Source organism: Gorilla gorilla, chromosome 3 (assembly GCF_029281585.2).
Source record: "Gorilla gorilla gorilla isolate KB3781 chromosome 3, NHGRI_mGorGor1-v2.1_pri, whole genome shotgun sequence".
In the NCBI taxonomy this organism is placed as follows: Eukaryota; Metazoa; Chordata; class Mammalia; order Primates; family Hominidae; genus Gorilla; species Gorilla gorilla.
Window position 1 is genome coordinate 103389187 of NC_073227.2, and position 14652 is coordinate 103403838.

A 14652-nucleotide genomic window follows, 5' to 3' on the forward strand; every position below is an offset into this window, starting at 1 on the left:
CACTGCTCAGAGATTGTGACTTAGATAGAATGAGCTAGGGTTGAGGAATCTGTACAATGTAGAATTCTACACACTGTTCAGAGATTGTGGTTTAGATAGAATGAGCTAGGGTCTAAAAGTCTGTAACGCGCACCCGCAGGGCTGCTGCCCTTATGCCATAGGGTTTTGTCCTATGAACTAGAAAAACGTGGCCCTTCTCACAGACACGGCTTGGTGAGCACGTAGCTGCTTCGGTGAGAATTCGAAAAACGGTATACCTTCCTCCATGCGATGAAGCCCATGCTAGACCCTCTCGCATTCCCAGGAGCACATTCCAAACTAGCTCCTCTCCCTTCAGGTGCGGGCCTGTGCAGTATCCTGGGCACTTCACAAGATTCTAATGCCAGTGGCCTTGCAGAGCACATTTTGTAACCCACAACCAGTGGCCTTATCTTTCTTCTGTTACTAATAACTACAGATCCAGTTTAATTCAGCAAATATTTTATTGAGTGCCAGGGTGTGTAAACGTGTTGGGCTGGATTTGGTAAGGGCTAAGGAGATGCCTGAGGTTTCCTATCTGTGGCCAGCAGTTCTGCCCGTTGTGGTGTGACCACACAGCTGTTTTGTTCCATGCCATCTTTAACCCCACAGGAGCAGAGAGAGTGATTAAAAAAAAGTTGGCAGGGGCCACCTTGGAAAATGCAGGAAAAATGGGGGCAGGAGGTAGTGAAATGGGAATCTTGGTGGGCAAGCTTTGGAGAATGAGACTAGAATACCTTTCTTTAGGAAGTTCTGTGGAATGGTCTCAATGTCAGGAAATCTTGCAGTATTTGGCTCATATTTTAAACACCTTAATTTTATCTATTAGTTAAGAATCAATCTTGTATTTGTCTCTCCTTTCTATGAGCACTTCACTCCTGAGGACAGCCCACTATCTTAATAAAATAATATTAATATAATACATGATATTAATTATAGTAATATTAATACATATTATTAATATTGATTAATCCAGATACTAGACATATTATTGAGATTTTTCTCTTCTTTCTACTGTTTATTGATGTTAAATTTCATTTTTTGGCTTTGATTGAAACATTTCCATTTCATAATCTCTCCATCTCTCTTTATACATATAAATGAAGCACCAGAATTTAATTTTGAAGCATTCTAGTCTGTTTTTCTTACTTTCATAGTGAGAATTCAAGAATTCTTATAATTCATTAGCTAAATCTACAAAATTCCATATCTTGTTTCTAAATACGTTGAATGGATAAAATAGAATATTTGTAAAGCAGAAAGAAATTAGACCGGCGTAAGTCAACATGCATACATATTGAAATAAAGAGTGAAATTAATGATCATGTTACTAAATACAATGTATAATATTTGTTTGTTCCAGAAAGCAGCAATTGATGAGGATTCAAGGCTGGGATCTTACACTACTTTGAAAAGCCTGGCATTTGGCAAAATGCTTAGCAAGAAATTGTTGAATTTGACTAAATGTATAAATTTAAAGCAATTAGATAAGAAAACCTTAGTCTTTTAGCTGAAACTCAAAATATAACATGCTAAGAAAAAAACAAGAAAATCAAATAACTTTTAAAGAAAGCTTTTTTTTTTGAATGCTAAGTTTTTAAAAGAAGTTCTTACTTGTAAAGTACTTACAATTAGTAAACAAGGTTCCGAGCAGGAAATGTCTTGTGGCCTGGGAGAGAATCTCACCACAAATGAAAACTACGTGAAAGGGGAGAGGTAACTGTGTTTCTATCGCAGGGCATAGTACATAGAACAGTTTCAGACGCTCTTATTGGCCAGCGTAATCCAGCAGAAGTGGTTTCAATCTGTGTTTCTCTTATCTGGAGAATGAATATATGTCTTGCCAGATAAGGTGTGTTTCCTTTCCTATATTGTGTTAGGTACACTGATATGTCTTTTTAGTGGGGAAAGGATTTAATTCATTATATAGTTTGATTGGTTTTACATGTCTGGCAGAGCTTACTGTTGTTTTTTTGTGTTTGTTTTTTGTTATCTTTGTGGGGAAAAAAAAGATCATTATTGTTTCAGATTATATAGTAGTTGGCATCTCAAGCATCCTTTAATGGTATCAACTTACAGATACTGAACATTAAAATAGGCCAAGCATTATCAATGACTCGTTAATGACTTTGATAGTTAGGCCTTATTTTTCCAATTTTAGAGGTGAGGAAACAAGCTCAGATTCTTGAGTTGACTTTCAGAGGCCACATAGCTAACAAGTTACTCACCTAGGATTTTAGCTCATGTCAGCTCAGCTCCAAACTATGGCTCTTTTTACAATGTTGCATCCAATTTCTTTGTACCTTTTTAATTATTCTTCTTATTGGTGGTATTACTATTTCTTTCTTTTGAAATTTTTATTCATAGTCTTTGAATTTCTGATTCCATAGTTTAAACTGTCAAAAGACAAAATTACAACAAATTTAGTTTAGAAGATGTAATTGCCTTTTATTTGCAATTCTAGAATCAAGCAACACATCATTCTATAAAATAGAATGAGGGTTCTGGTGAGTATGAAGAAAGCGGAAACAGAGAAAAAAAGGTAGATTGGTTGTTTCAAAGTTACTTTCCTTATAGGACTAAAACAGAGAGGACTTCCTCACTACACTGACTGAGGTTGACTGAAATCTCCTGTTTTTTGGAAAACTGGTCCATTTCAAAGTTCAGTTTGATTATATGTCACTTAGCACAAGTGACTTCATTCTGGTTTGGTCTGATTTTCTGGGGCCTAGAGCAGGAGGCTAGTCCATAACAATGGCCTCTCATAAACTTTGTTTAACAAAACATTTTAGAAATGAGGGTGGGCCGGCACAGTGGGAGGCCCGGGCGGAGGACTGCTTAAGGTCAGAGTTCAAGACAAGCCTGGCCAACACAGTGAGACCCTGTCTCTAAAAAAAAAAAAAAAGAAAGAAAAAAAAAATTAAAAAATTAGCCAGACATGGTGGTAAGCACCTGCAGGCTTGTAGTCCCCGCTACTTGGAAGGCTGAGGCAGGAGGATTGCCTGAGCCCAAGAATTTGAGGTTACAGTGAGCTGTGTTGTGTCACCACACTCCAGCCTGAGTGACAGCAAGACTGTGTCTCTAAAAAAAAAAAATTAAGAAATGAGAGTGGCCAGCTTTCCTGTCATTCACTCTGAAGTTTTTCCATCATTCACTCAAGTTTTTGCGGATGGGAAATCTTTCCCACTAGAACAAGGCTATTGTGTGAGGTTGTACAGTGAGAATGTGTGGCATTATGGCAGACTCTAAGTGCTTAGAGTCCCTTTTCAGTCCCAATTCCTAGCTGCCATCTGCTAGCCACTTAACATTTCTATGCCTCAGGTTCCTTGTCAAATGAGCATAATAATTGCACCTACCCCACAGAATTGTAGGGAAAATTCAAAAAATTAATACATGCAAAACATTTAAAACAGTGCCTAACACATAATCAATATTAGGGGAAACAAAGAAACAAAGAAATCTAAAGAAGGAGAAAGAAAAAGAGAGATGTGGAATTCCAGATAGCCTATTTTCTTCCAAATACTATGTATAAACTCCACAATAAAAAGATGGCAACATGGCCAGGTGTGGTAACTCACACCTGTAATCCCAGCACTTTGGGAGGCCAAGGCGGGAGGATCACTTGAGCCCAGGAGTTTGAGACCAGCCTATGCAACATAGTGAGATCTCATCTCCTTTTTTCAAATAAATAAATAAAATAAAAAATTAAAAAATTGAAAAATCAAAAAGATGTCAACAAATATATACTAGTTATTTATTGTATTAAAGGGGGAAAGTACATTTTAAAAATCGGTAAGCTTGGCCCGGCACGGTCACTCACGCCTGTAATTCCAGCAGTTTAGGAGGCCAAGGCAGGCAGATCACCTGAGGTCGGGAGTTTGAGACCAGCCTGACCAACATGGAGAAACCTCGTCTCTACTAAAAATACAAAATTAGCTGGGCGTGGTGGCGCATGCCTATAATCCCAGCTACTCAGGAGGCTGAGGCAGGAGAATTGCTTGAACCCGGGAGGCAGAGGTTGTGGTGAGCCGAGATCACGCCATTGCACTCCAGCCTGGGCAACAAGAGCAAACCTCTGTCTCAAAAAAATAAAAAATATGTCTGGGCGGGGTGGCTCATGCCTGTAATCCGAGCACTTTGGGAGGCCGAGGCGGGCAGATGACCTGAGGTCGGGAGTTCGAGACCAGCCTGACCAACATGGAGAAACCTCGTCTCTACTAAAAATACAAAATTAGCCGGGCTTGGTGGCACATGCCCGTAATCCCGGCTACTTGGGAGGCTGAGGCAGGAGAATCGCTTGAACCTGTTAGACAGAGGTTGCAGTGAGCCGAGATTGCGCCATTGCACTCCAGCGTGGGCAACAGAGTGAGACTCTGTCTCAAAATAAATAAATAAATAAATAAAATAAAAAATAAAAAAATAACATCCAGGCCGGGCGCAGTGGCTCACGCCTGTAATCCCAGCACTTTGGGAAGCCGAGGTGGGCAGATCACAAGGTCAGGAGTTCGAGACCAGCATGGCCAATATAGTGAAACCCCGTCTCTACTAAAAATACAAAAAAATTAGCCAGGCATGGTGGTGGGCACCTGTAGTCCCAGCTACTCGGGGGGCTGAGGCAGGAGACTTGCTTGAACCCGGAAGGTGGAGGTTGCAGTGAGTCGAGATTGCACCACTGCACTCCAGCCTGGGTGATAGAGCAAGACTCTGTCTCAAAAAAAAAAAAAAAAAAAAAAAAAACAACACCCAGCCTTGACAAAGTTTTACAAACTGATAGTAGACTGGTTGATTTTTGGTGGCATTATACATTGGTACCATCTTTTAGAAGGGCAATATTGGCCACATAGTATACAGAAGAACAAAAAAAAAACTTATATTTTGGTCCTCCAGTTTCATCGAGAGTGAGTGCCTTCTTAAATTCTGTGCCCGTAGGGACCTTGTTTGCCTCACCCTGGTCCTGGTCCTGAATGAATGCATGAAGGAAAGAGGCCAAATTACATCAAGGCCATGTCCATCTTTACCATTATGTTACCCAGAATGGGGAATAAAGGATCTTATATGTTCAGTCCATCTTTTTAAGGTATGCTGGGAGCAATTGGAGGGCAACACAACGTGATATATTGCAGACAACTAGAAAACGTGAACAGAGCCAGATGCAGTGGCTCATGCCTGTAATCCCAGCATTTTGGGAGGCCGAAGTGGGTGGATCACTTGAGCCCAGGAGTCTGAGACCAGCCTGGGCAAGATGGTGAGACCTGTTTCTACAAAAAATATAGTAGCTGAGCATGGTGGTGCACACTTGTGGTCCCAGCTACGTGGGAGGCTGAGGCAGGAGGATCACTTGAGCTCAGGAGCTCAAGGCTGCAGTGAGCTGTGTTTGTGCCACTGTGTTCAAGCCTGGGTGACACAGCAAGATGCTGTCTCAAAAAAAAAAAAAAAAAAGATCAAAGAAAATTTGTGAAGCCATACCAGCAGAAAGAAAATGAGGACAGAATACAATATAATAGGAATTAACTACTGGTAAGATTCCCTGTGGGTTGGGAAAGTAAATGATTTTTTTCTATATGAAGCTAACTTTGAAGGATAGGTTTTGAACTGGTGATGATGCAGAGGTGGAATAGAATGAGCCAAGATGAAGAGGCAGGACTCAGCAGAAGAGACAGGTAACTACTTTGCTGACCCAAAATCTTGACTTATGCAGATAATGGGATAGACTTGAAATAGGGACCATTCCAGAAAAACTGCCAACTTTACATATCTTTGAATATGTAAATATTCAGATTAGGACCTCAAGGTTAGCATGTCCCCATTGAAACCTTCAGTTCTCATCCTCTGTCACACACACCTTCTAACCTTCTCCACCTCAGTAATTGGCACCACAGTCTACTCATTGATTAAGCTAAAAGTCTAAAAGTCATCCCTCACTTCCCATCCATTCAACTGGCAAGAGCTGTTGGTTTTACCTCTGACATGTGTAACTAATCCATCTGCTTTTCTCCATCTCCACCGTCATCCTCTATAACTCTCATCTGGAGTGTTGCAAAAGCTTCCTTGTTTGTTTCCCTGCCTGCATTCCTGCCCTCCAATATAGCAGCCAGGATCATCTTTCAAATGTGTAAATCAAATTTGTAACTCCAACAAAACCACTCCAATTGCTTCCCCTTGCACTTGGAATAAAATCCAAATTCCATCATGGCCATTCTCCATTTGCACTGGCCTTCCTTCTGTTCCTGAAACAAAGCTCACTATTCCTTAGGACCTTGCTCTTCTGGTTTCCTCTGTCTAGAATGTTCTTATCTAGAACTCTTATCTATCTTATCTGAACTCTTGTTCGGGTCTCCACACCTTTCCTTCCGTCCTACTTGAAGTAGGTCCTCGTTACCCTTCATCACATAATTCTGGCTTTTTTTTTTAGGCAGGGGCACTACTTAACTTCACTCTGTCACCTAGGCTGGAGTGCAGTGGTGCCATCATAGCTCTCTGCAGCTTCAACCTCCCAGGCTCAAGTGATCCTCCCACTTCAGCCTCCCGAGTAGCTGGGACCACACCACCACGCCTGGCTAATTTTTAAATTTATTTTAGCGATTGGAGTCTCCCTATGTTGCCTGGGCTAGTCTTGAACTCCTGGGCTCAAGCAGTTCCCTGCTTTGGCTTGCCAAAGTGCTGGGATTAAGCCAGCACTTTAAGAGGATGTAATCCCAGTACTTTGGGAGGCTCAAGCAGGGGGATCATTTTCCTTCCCTTCCCTTTCCCTTTCCTTCCCTTTCCTTCTTCTTCTTTTTTTTTTTTCTGAGACAGATTCTCACTCTGTTGCCTGGACTGGAGTGCAGTGGTGTGATCTTGGCTCACTGCAACCTCTGCCTCCTGGGTTCAAGTGATTCTCCTTCCTCAGCCTTCTGAGTAGCTGGACTACAGGCATGTGCCACCATGCCTGGCTAATTTTTTTCTGGTATTTTTTGGTAGAGATGGGGTTTCAACATGTTGGCCAGGCTGGTCTCAAACTCCAGACCTCAAGTGGTCCACACGCCTCAGCTTCCCAAAGTGCTGGGATTACTGGTGTGTGCCACTGCGCCTGGCCTTATTTTCTTATTCATTTTATTTCTCTTCCACTTAGTAGACACTTCATATAATTTGCAAGGAAGATCTAACACATATTGCTAAGATTCACTTATATCCTTGCATGTAGGTATAGATCATTTTGTGCATTCTTTCTTTTTTTTTCTTTTGGAGACAGGGTCTCGCTCTGTCACTTAGGCTGGACTGCAGTGGTGCACCACGACTCACTGCAGCCACAACCTCCTGGGCTCAAGTGATTCTCCTACCTTAACCTCTCGAGTAGCTGGGACTACAGAATGCACCACCATGCCCAACTAATTTTTGTATTTTTTTTTTACAGAGACAGCTTTCTCCATGTTGCCCAGGCTGGTGTGCATTCTTCGCTTCAGCCAGGAGAGCTCCCTTGGAACTGGGTGCTCCTGCTTGGGAAAAAGGTGGACAACAGGAGGGCTGCCCTACTGAACTCCTGTGGTTCATAGACCATGATGTAGAGAAGGTTTCATACACCTCTTCTTGGCTCTCGCATATTGTTACAATCATTGTATTTAACCTAGAATTAAGTTGAGAGAACTGTATGGACCCATCATCCAACTTCAACAATTTTCAACTATGGTTAATATTATTCGGTCTATTGCCACACCAGATTATTAGTTCTTTCTCCCTGGATTATTTTGATGCAATTTCTGGACATCATATTATTTCATCAGTTAATATTTTAGTATACATCTTTAGAAGATAAATATCACTAAGTATTTTAGTATGTATATCTAACAAAACCTCCATTTATAAAACTACAAACCAAATATATCAGACCTAGCCCCCCGAGTTTTTTATATTATCAACTATTCAGTGTTCAGATTTTCCTGATTGTCTCATAATATTAAACATTTGTTTTTGTTTGAATCAAGATCTAAATAAGGTGTATACATTGCCATTTGCTGACATGTCTTAAGTCTTTTAAAATCTATAGGTGTCCTCTCCCTTTCCCTACTTCTTACAACCACCGGCCTCAACACGCACAATTTATATATGGAATAAACCTGGTTGTCTCCAGTGTTTCCTACGGTCTAGATTGGCAGATTTTACCCCCGTTATGTCATTTAACCCCTTCCTCTGTTCCCTTGTATTTCCTGTATAGTGGTAATTAGCCCTAGAAGCTTGATCAGATTCAGGTAAAATTTTTTTGGCAAGAATACTTCATAGGTATTACCGTATACTGTCCTAAGAAGACACATATGTTTAGTTGATTTTCTTTTTCTAATGTTGGTTGATGATCATTGCCTGGATCCATTCCTTCAGTAGAGGTTGCAAAATAGTCATATTCTAATTACATCATGCTGAGATGGCCATGAAAATATGCCTAGGAGACCTCCTACTGCATGGAGTGTAAGTGAAGTCAGGCCCCAGCTGCTATGCTTTGAAATACAGTGCTGCATTTGTACTGAGGCCATTCCTTCCAGCAATAACTGAGTGCAATGGGGATATTACGGTAGACCTGTTTCTGGGAGACACGGGATGCCTTTGTAAGTTGACTTTGGCTCGATGGCTTTGGCAAACCTCCTTATACTGCAGAGCAGTTTAGGATGCTTTAACCAGCCTTCTCTTCATCTTCACCCTTTTGCACCACAGTCTGACAGCCTTACCAGCCTTCTCTTGCTCCTTCTCTATTTCCTTTTACACAATCATTTCCTCAAGTAAAATCCTTTTGCATTTCATCCAGTCTGGACATCTGCTTCTCAACGGACAAGAACTAACACATATTCCTTTTTTCATTTATTAGCTGAAATGATTCTAAAAAAAAACAAAATTCTCCTCATCAACCATTTGGTTACCTTGAGGTATAATTCCTATAAAAAGGCAAATATATATTTTATTTATTCCCTTTATTCACCAGTTTTCAAAATAATGAGTTGTTTCCTAGCATTTTTCAAAAGTATCCAATGACGGAAAGTTTTTTTTAGCTTCATTATGAACTCACGAATTTAAACATATTTGGTGCATTTTGATCCATTGCAGTTATATTGTTTTATTTTTTAAGATGAAGTCTCTCCTTGTCGCCCAGGCTGGAGTGCAATGGTGCGATCCTGGCTCACTGCAACCTCTGCCTCCTGGGTTCAAGCAATTCTCATGCCTCAACCTCTGGAGTAGCTGGGATTACAGGCATGTGCCACCATGCCTGGCTAATTTTGGTATTTTTGTCAAGATGGGGTTTTACCATGTTGGCTGGGCTGGTCTTGAACTCCTGACCTTAAGTGATCTGCCCGCCTTGGCCTCCCAAAGTGCTGGGATAATGGTGAGCCACTGCAACCGGCCCATTGCAGTTATTCTTATTGATGCTAAAATTGTTCTTTTAAACCATATTGCTTGCTTTCTTATACAACAAGATGTTCCCAGATCAATTTATATATTTTCTGACTCAGACCTGACATTGACAATTTTCCCAAGGAGTCTTGGCTTCTTTTAGTGGGAAATGTTAGTTAGAGACCATAATTTAGATACTAGAGGTGCTCATTGTCACTGGGCTTTTTCGGGGGTTAGAGCAAAGAAACAAATACACATTTTAAGAATAAAATACAAAGTGATTTCAAATTGATACTTTGCTCATTTTTTTTTGCTATACATTTTTAAAATTAAGGTTTTAGATAGTAAAAATGGTTAATCTTTCCTCTTATTTCTTTTGAAATGTGAGTTTTAGGAAAATTTATGTCACTTTTAGGTTATAAAGGTATTTACTCCTATTTTCTTCTAGATCTTGTATTGTTTATTTACATTTAAATCTCTCATCTAATTTGAATTTATTCTCATGTACAATATGAGAAACAGATCCAATTTTATCTTTATCTTAAGAGTATACAGTTATAACAATGCTGCTTACCACAAAGTTCATATTTTCCTGACTTGTCACTTTTGTTATATACTAAACTGGAATGATTTTTTCAAATACCTTTGATTGCCATAAGGAAGGCACCAGCTACAGTTAGAATTAAGTAACCTCTGGGTTAGAAGGGATCTTCAGTGGTTTTTAATCTTGACTATATAACAAAATCACTTGGGATACTTATTAAAAGTATCTGGTGAGGGCTTGCATATTCTTGCTGTGTCCTCACATGGTGAAGGGGGCAAAAGGGATGAAAGCTGTGTCCTCACATGGCAGAAAAGGTGGGAGGGCCAGGCAGCCCTTATGACTCAATCACTTCCCCCAAAGCCCTACCACTTAATACTATCACAATAGGGATTAATTTTCAATGTGAATTTTACAAGGACACAAACATTCAAACCATAGCACATGTATTTATCAGACCTTTAGGCAGGAGGTGGCTTCAAGGGATTCTTGAATGGATTAAGGAAATGTATTTTTAATTAATTAATATGGCACTTATTTTCAACTGAAAAGTAGTAATACATATATTATGTACATAATGGAACCTCCATGTCTGCTTATTCTTAAGTGTTCATAGGGGTCTCTGTTCTCCTCAATACCAATAATGATAATTTGAGGTCCCAAATGCAAGATGTCCAGCCATTGATTAAGCTCTTATTCATTCTGAAAGTATTTCTGAGAATCCTAGAGGAGTCCACACACCTGTTTTGGTGGTGGCTGGTCCCCTGTGCCAGCTCTTCAGCTCCAGATTGCTCCATGGCAATTTACAACCTATACACACGTATTTAAAAAATGCTCAAACAAGCTCTTTAATAGTCAGAAATTTTACATTGTTCCTGTTCCTTGCCAACTTCCATTTCACTTCTGATTTTCCCACAGAATATTATCCTAATATAGGTATTTTTATTTCTGAAAGCCTTTTATTTGATCACTCTGTCATAGTTCTCTGCAACAAAAGTAGGTATATAAATTAAGCTCTTTTTATGATCATGCCACTGCACTTGAGTCTGGGTGACACAGCAAGACCCCATCGCTAAAAAATAAAAATAAAATAAAAATCTGAATACCAAAAATTTATTCTGGTTTCAGTTATCATTACGATGATTGTTAATATCCCATTGGTCAAAACAACCTGTCTTACAATTGTTTATAAGTAATTATTAAACACAAATCATTCATTTCTTTGAAAAGCCTGTTCACCCACATTATATATGGTTCTGGTGGTGTGGTGCAGCCCCAGGCAGGGCTTGGGTCCCAGGTTGGTTACGCTTGTGAAAGATTATTGAGTAACATCTGTGAAAAGAGGAAGAAGAATTGGGCACCAGCTAACCACACTGCTTGCAGCTGGGCAGCCAGGCTTTTCTTGAGGAGGATCTGGGAGGTGCATTTCAATGCCAGCAACAGTATTACCCAGGCTTAGCCCATCATAGAGCTCTATATCCTTGGAAACTGATTGGACCAAAAGATTGAGCATGTGACCTTAGCAGGGCCAATTAAAATTCTTTCTGAAAAATGCTATAAAATACAAAACTTAGCCGGGTGTGGAGGCGGATGCCTGTAATCCCAGCTACTCGGGAGGCTGATGCAGGAGAATGATGTGAGCCCGGGAGGCAGAGCTTACAGTGAGCCGAGATCGCGCCACTGCACTCCAGCCTGGGCCACAGAGCAAGGCTGTGTGGCCACTCAACAACAAAAAAAACAAACAAACGAAAAAAAGAAGTGGCTGGAAGGAAACTGCTCTCTCTTTTCTGTTGGAATTGTTTACTTGGATTGAGTGCATTGCCTTGCTGGTGGCCATCTTCCCTGGCTACGTGGAGGAAGTCTGACTATAGCAGGGGAGAATGATTCCAATGTGCAGGCAGAGGAGAGGAGAGGAGGGCAGGGGAGGGGAGGGGGCAGAGGGGAGTGGAGGGGTGTAGGGGAGGGGAAGGGAAGGGAGTTCAAGGCCCTGGCTTCTGGTAGCTCTCCCTTAGATTCTATGACCTGCCCCGCAAATCCTCACAGCTACATGAGCCAAAAATTACCAACTTCTACCTCCCCTGCAGTGGCCCGTTTTTACTTTGGTTAAATAAGGCCGGGCGCAGTGGCTCACATCTGTATTCCCAGCACTTTGGAAGGCCGAGGCGGGCGGATCATGAGGTCAAGAGATCGGTATCATCCTGGCCAACGTGGTGAAACCCCGTCTCTACTGAAAATACAAAAATTAGCCAGGCTTGGTGGCGCTTGCCTGTAGTCCCAGCTACTCGGGAGGCTGAGGCAGGAGAATCGCTTGAACCCGGGAGACGGAGGTTGCAGTGAGCTGAGATCGCACCACTGCACTCCAGCCTGAGTGACAGAGCAAGACTCCATCTCAAAAAAAAAAAAAAGTTCAAGTTGAATTTCATTCCCATCACTTTACAGCTGAAAAACTCTTGAGCAATAATATACTTAAAATTATACTGCCCTGGTTGGGCGCGCTGGCTCACGCCTGTAATCCCAGCACTTTGGGAGGCCAAGGCGGGCGGATCACGAGGTCAGGAGATCAAGACCATCCTGGCTAACACGGTGAAACCCTGTCTCTACTAAAAATACAAAAAAAAAAAAAAAAAAAGTAGCCAGGTGTGGTGGCGGGAGCCTGTAGTCCCAGCGCTACTTGGGAGGCTGAGGCAGGAGAATGATGTGGACCTGGAAGGCGAAGCTTGCAGTGTGCCGAGATCGCACCACTGCACTCCAGCCTGGGCGACAGAGTGAGACTCCGTCTCAAAAAAAAAAAAAAAAAATTATACTATCCTAGCAGTGGAAAGTTGCTCTTTAAGAGATCAGCAAACATTGTTTCTTATCTGATTTGAACTTGTGAGTAAGCAATAAAAACGTCATTGAGGAGCTGGGCGCGGTGGCTCACACCTGTAATTCCGGCACTTTGGGAGGCCGAGGTGGGCGGATCTCTTGAGGTCAGGAGTTTGACACCAGCCTGGCCAACATGGAAACCCCGTTTATACTAAAAATACAAAAATTAGCCTGGAGTGGTGGCACACTCATGTAATCCTAGCTACTTGGAAGGCTGAGGCAGGAGAATGGCTTGAACCCGGAAGCGGAGGTTGCAGTGAGCCGAGATTGCGGCACTGCACTCCAGCCTGGGTGACAGAGCAAGATCCTGTTTCAAAAGAAAAAAAACAAAAAACACCTCATTGAGGGAAGATCGTTTTTTAGCATTCTACCCACAAGATCTCTGTGGTAACTGGCTATTGATTGAAGGATATATATGTTAGACATATGTTAGAAACATGAGATAATTTTTTTCCTCCAAATGTCTACATATTTTTTAAGTTTGAAACAATTTTGGACAGAAAAGTTGCAAGAATAGGCTAAAGCTCCCATATGTCCTTCACCTAGCTTCCCCTAAAATTAACATCTCCTATAACCATAATACAATGATTAAAAATGGGAAATTAACATTGGTACAGTAATATACTAATGACTAATGACATTATTTGAATCTCAAGAGTTTTTCCATGAATGTTCTCTATTGGTTTGAGTATCTAATCCAGGATTCCACATTGCATTTGTTGTCATCTCTCCTTAGTCTCCTCCATCTGGAGAAGTTCCTCAGTTTTTCCTTATCTTTCATGACTGACATATTTGAAGAACACTGGTCTGCTATTTTGTAGAATATATCTCAATTTGGGTTTCTCTGCCATTTTCTCAGTAATCGTATCAGATCATATATGATGTCAATGTGTTTTATTACTGGTGATGTTAACCTTGATCACTTGGCTAAGGTGGGGTTTGTCTGTCTCCACTATAAAGTTACTATTTTCCCCTTTGTAATCAATAAACATCTTGGATGAGCTACTTGAAACTATGCAAATATCCTGTTTCTCCTGTCACTTTCACTTACTAATTTTAGTTTCCTTGGTAGATTTTGCTTGCAAAAGTAATTTTCTATTTCCTCATTTTTTGTTCATTCATTAATTAAAATTATTCTGTAAGGAAAAGTTCTTCCTTTTTTCCTGTTTATTTACCCATTAGATTATTTATTTACTTATTTTATTCTCTGGATTATAATCTAATACTATCATTATTTATTTAATTGCTCAAAGTGTTCCCACTTTGGCTATTGAGTGGTCCTTTGGCTTGGCTCCTGTGTCCTTTTCACATGCTCTCATCCATTATGAGCACTTTCTTGCTCTCTGGCATCACAAGATATTCCAGGTTCATCTTGTATTTTCCCTCCCCCAGCCCTGGAATTAACCTCTTCCTCGAGGAGCCTTGGTTCCTTGTGCTGGAGAATGGTATTTAGAAACCAAGATTTAGTGCTAGCTGGGCTCATTGCTGTTGGGTTATCAGTGCTTTTAGGCCACTTCAGTACAGCTAGGATAAGTATGTATATTTACATATATACGTGAATATGTATACATACATGCTGCATACATACATCTCTATCCTATCTATCCATCTATCTTCATCATCATCATCATTTTCTGTCTAATCTTAAAATGATTTCAGAATTGCTAATGCATACCTCTATGAGAAGCAAATTTACTAATTAGATTACAGAGTTTGTGTACAGTTCCTTTCATCTTTAGCCTCACAATATCCAGTCAAAATACTGTTTTCCAGGCTGGGCATGGTGGCTCACGACTGTAATCCCAGCACTTTGGGAGGCCGAGGTAGGCAGATTACTTGAGGTCAGGAGTTCAAGACCAGCCTCGTCAACATGG

At 40.8% G+C, this 14652-nt stretch overlaps 1 protein-coding gene and 1 long non-coding RNA gene across 2 annotated transcripts in view; one reads left to right on the plus strand and one right to left on the minus strand.

The window, feature by feature from the left end:
• The window catches only part of PLAC8 (placenta associated 8), a 27495-nt gene extending 25759 nt beyond the window's left edge, over nucleotides 1-1736 (minus strand). Inside the window, exon 1 of the mRNA XM_004038903.4 lies at nucleotides 1648-1736. The gene's annotated coding sequence lies outside the window, so the exon portion shown is untranslated. The remainder of the gene's footprint in view (nucleotides 1-1647) is intronic.
• LOC134758336 (uncharacterized) overlaps nucleotides 1-7986 on the plus strand; it is an 11247-nt gene extending 3261 nt beyond the window's left edge. The window contains exon 2 of the long non-coding RNA XR_010133407.1: nucleotides 7412-7986. This is a non-coding gene — a long non-coding RNA (uncharacterized lncRNA). The remainder of the gene's footprint in view (nucleotides 1-7411) is intronic.
• The last annotated feature ends 6666 nt before the right edge of the window (nucleotides 7987-14652 follow it).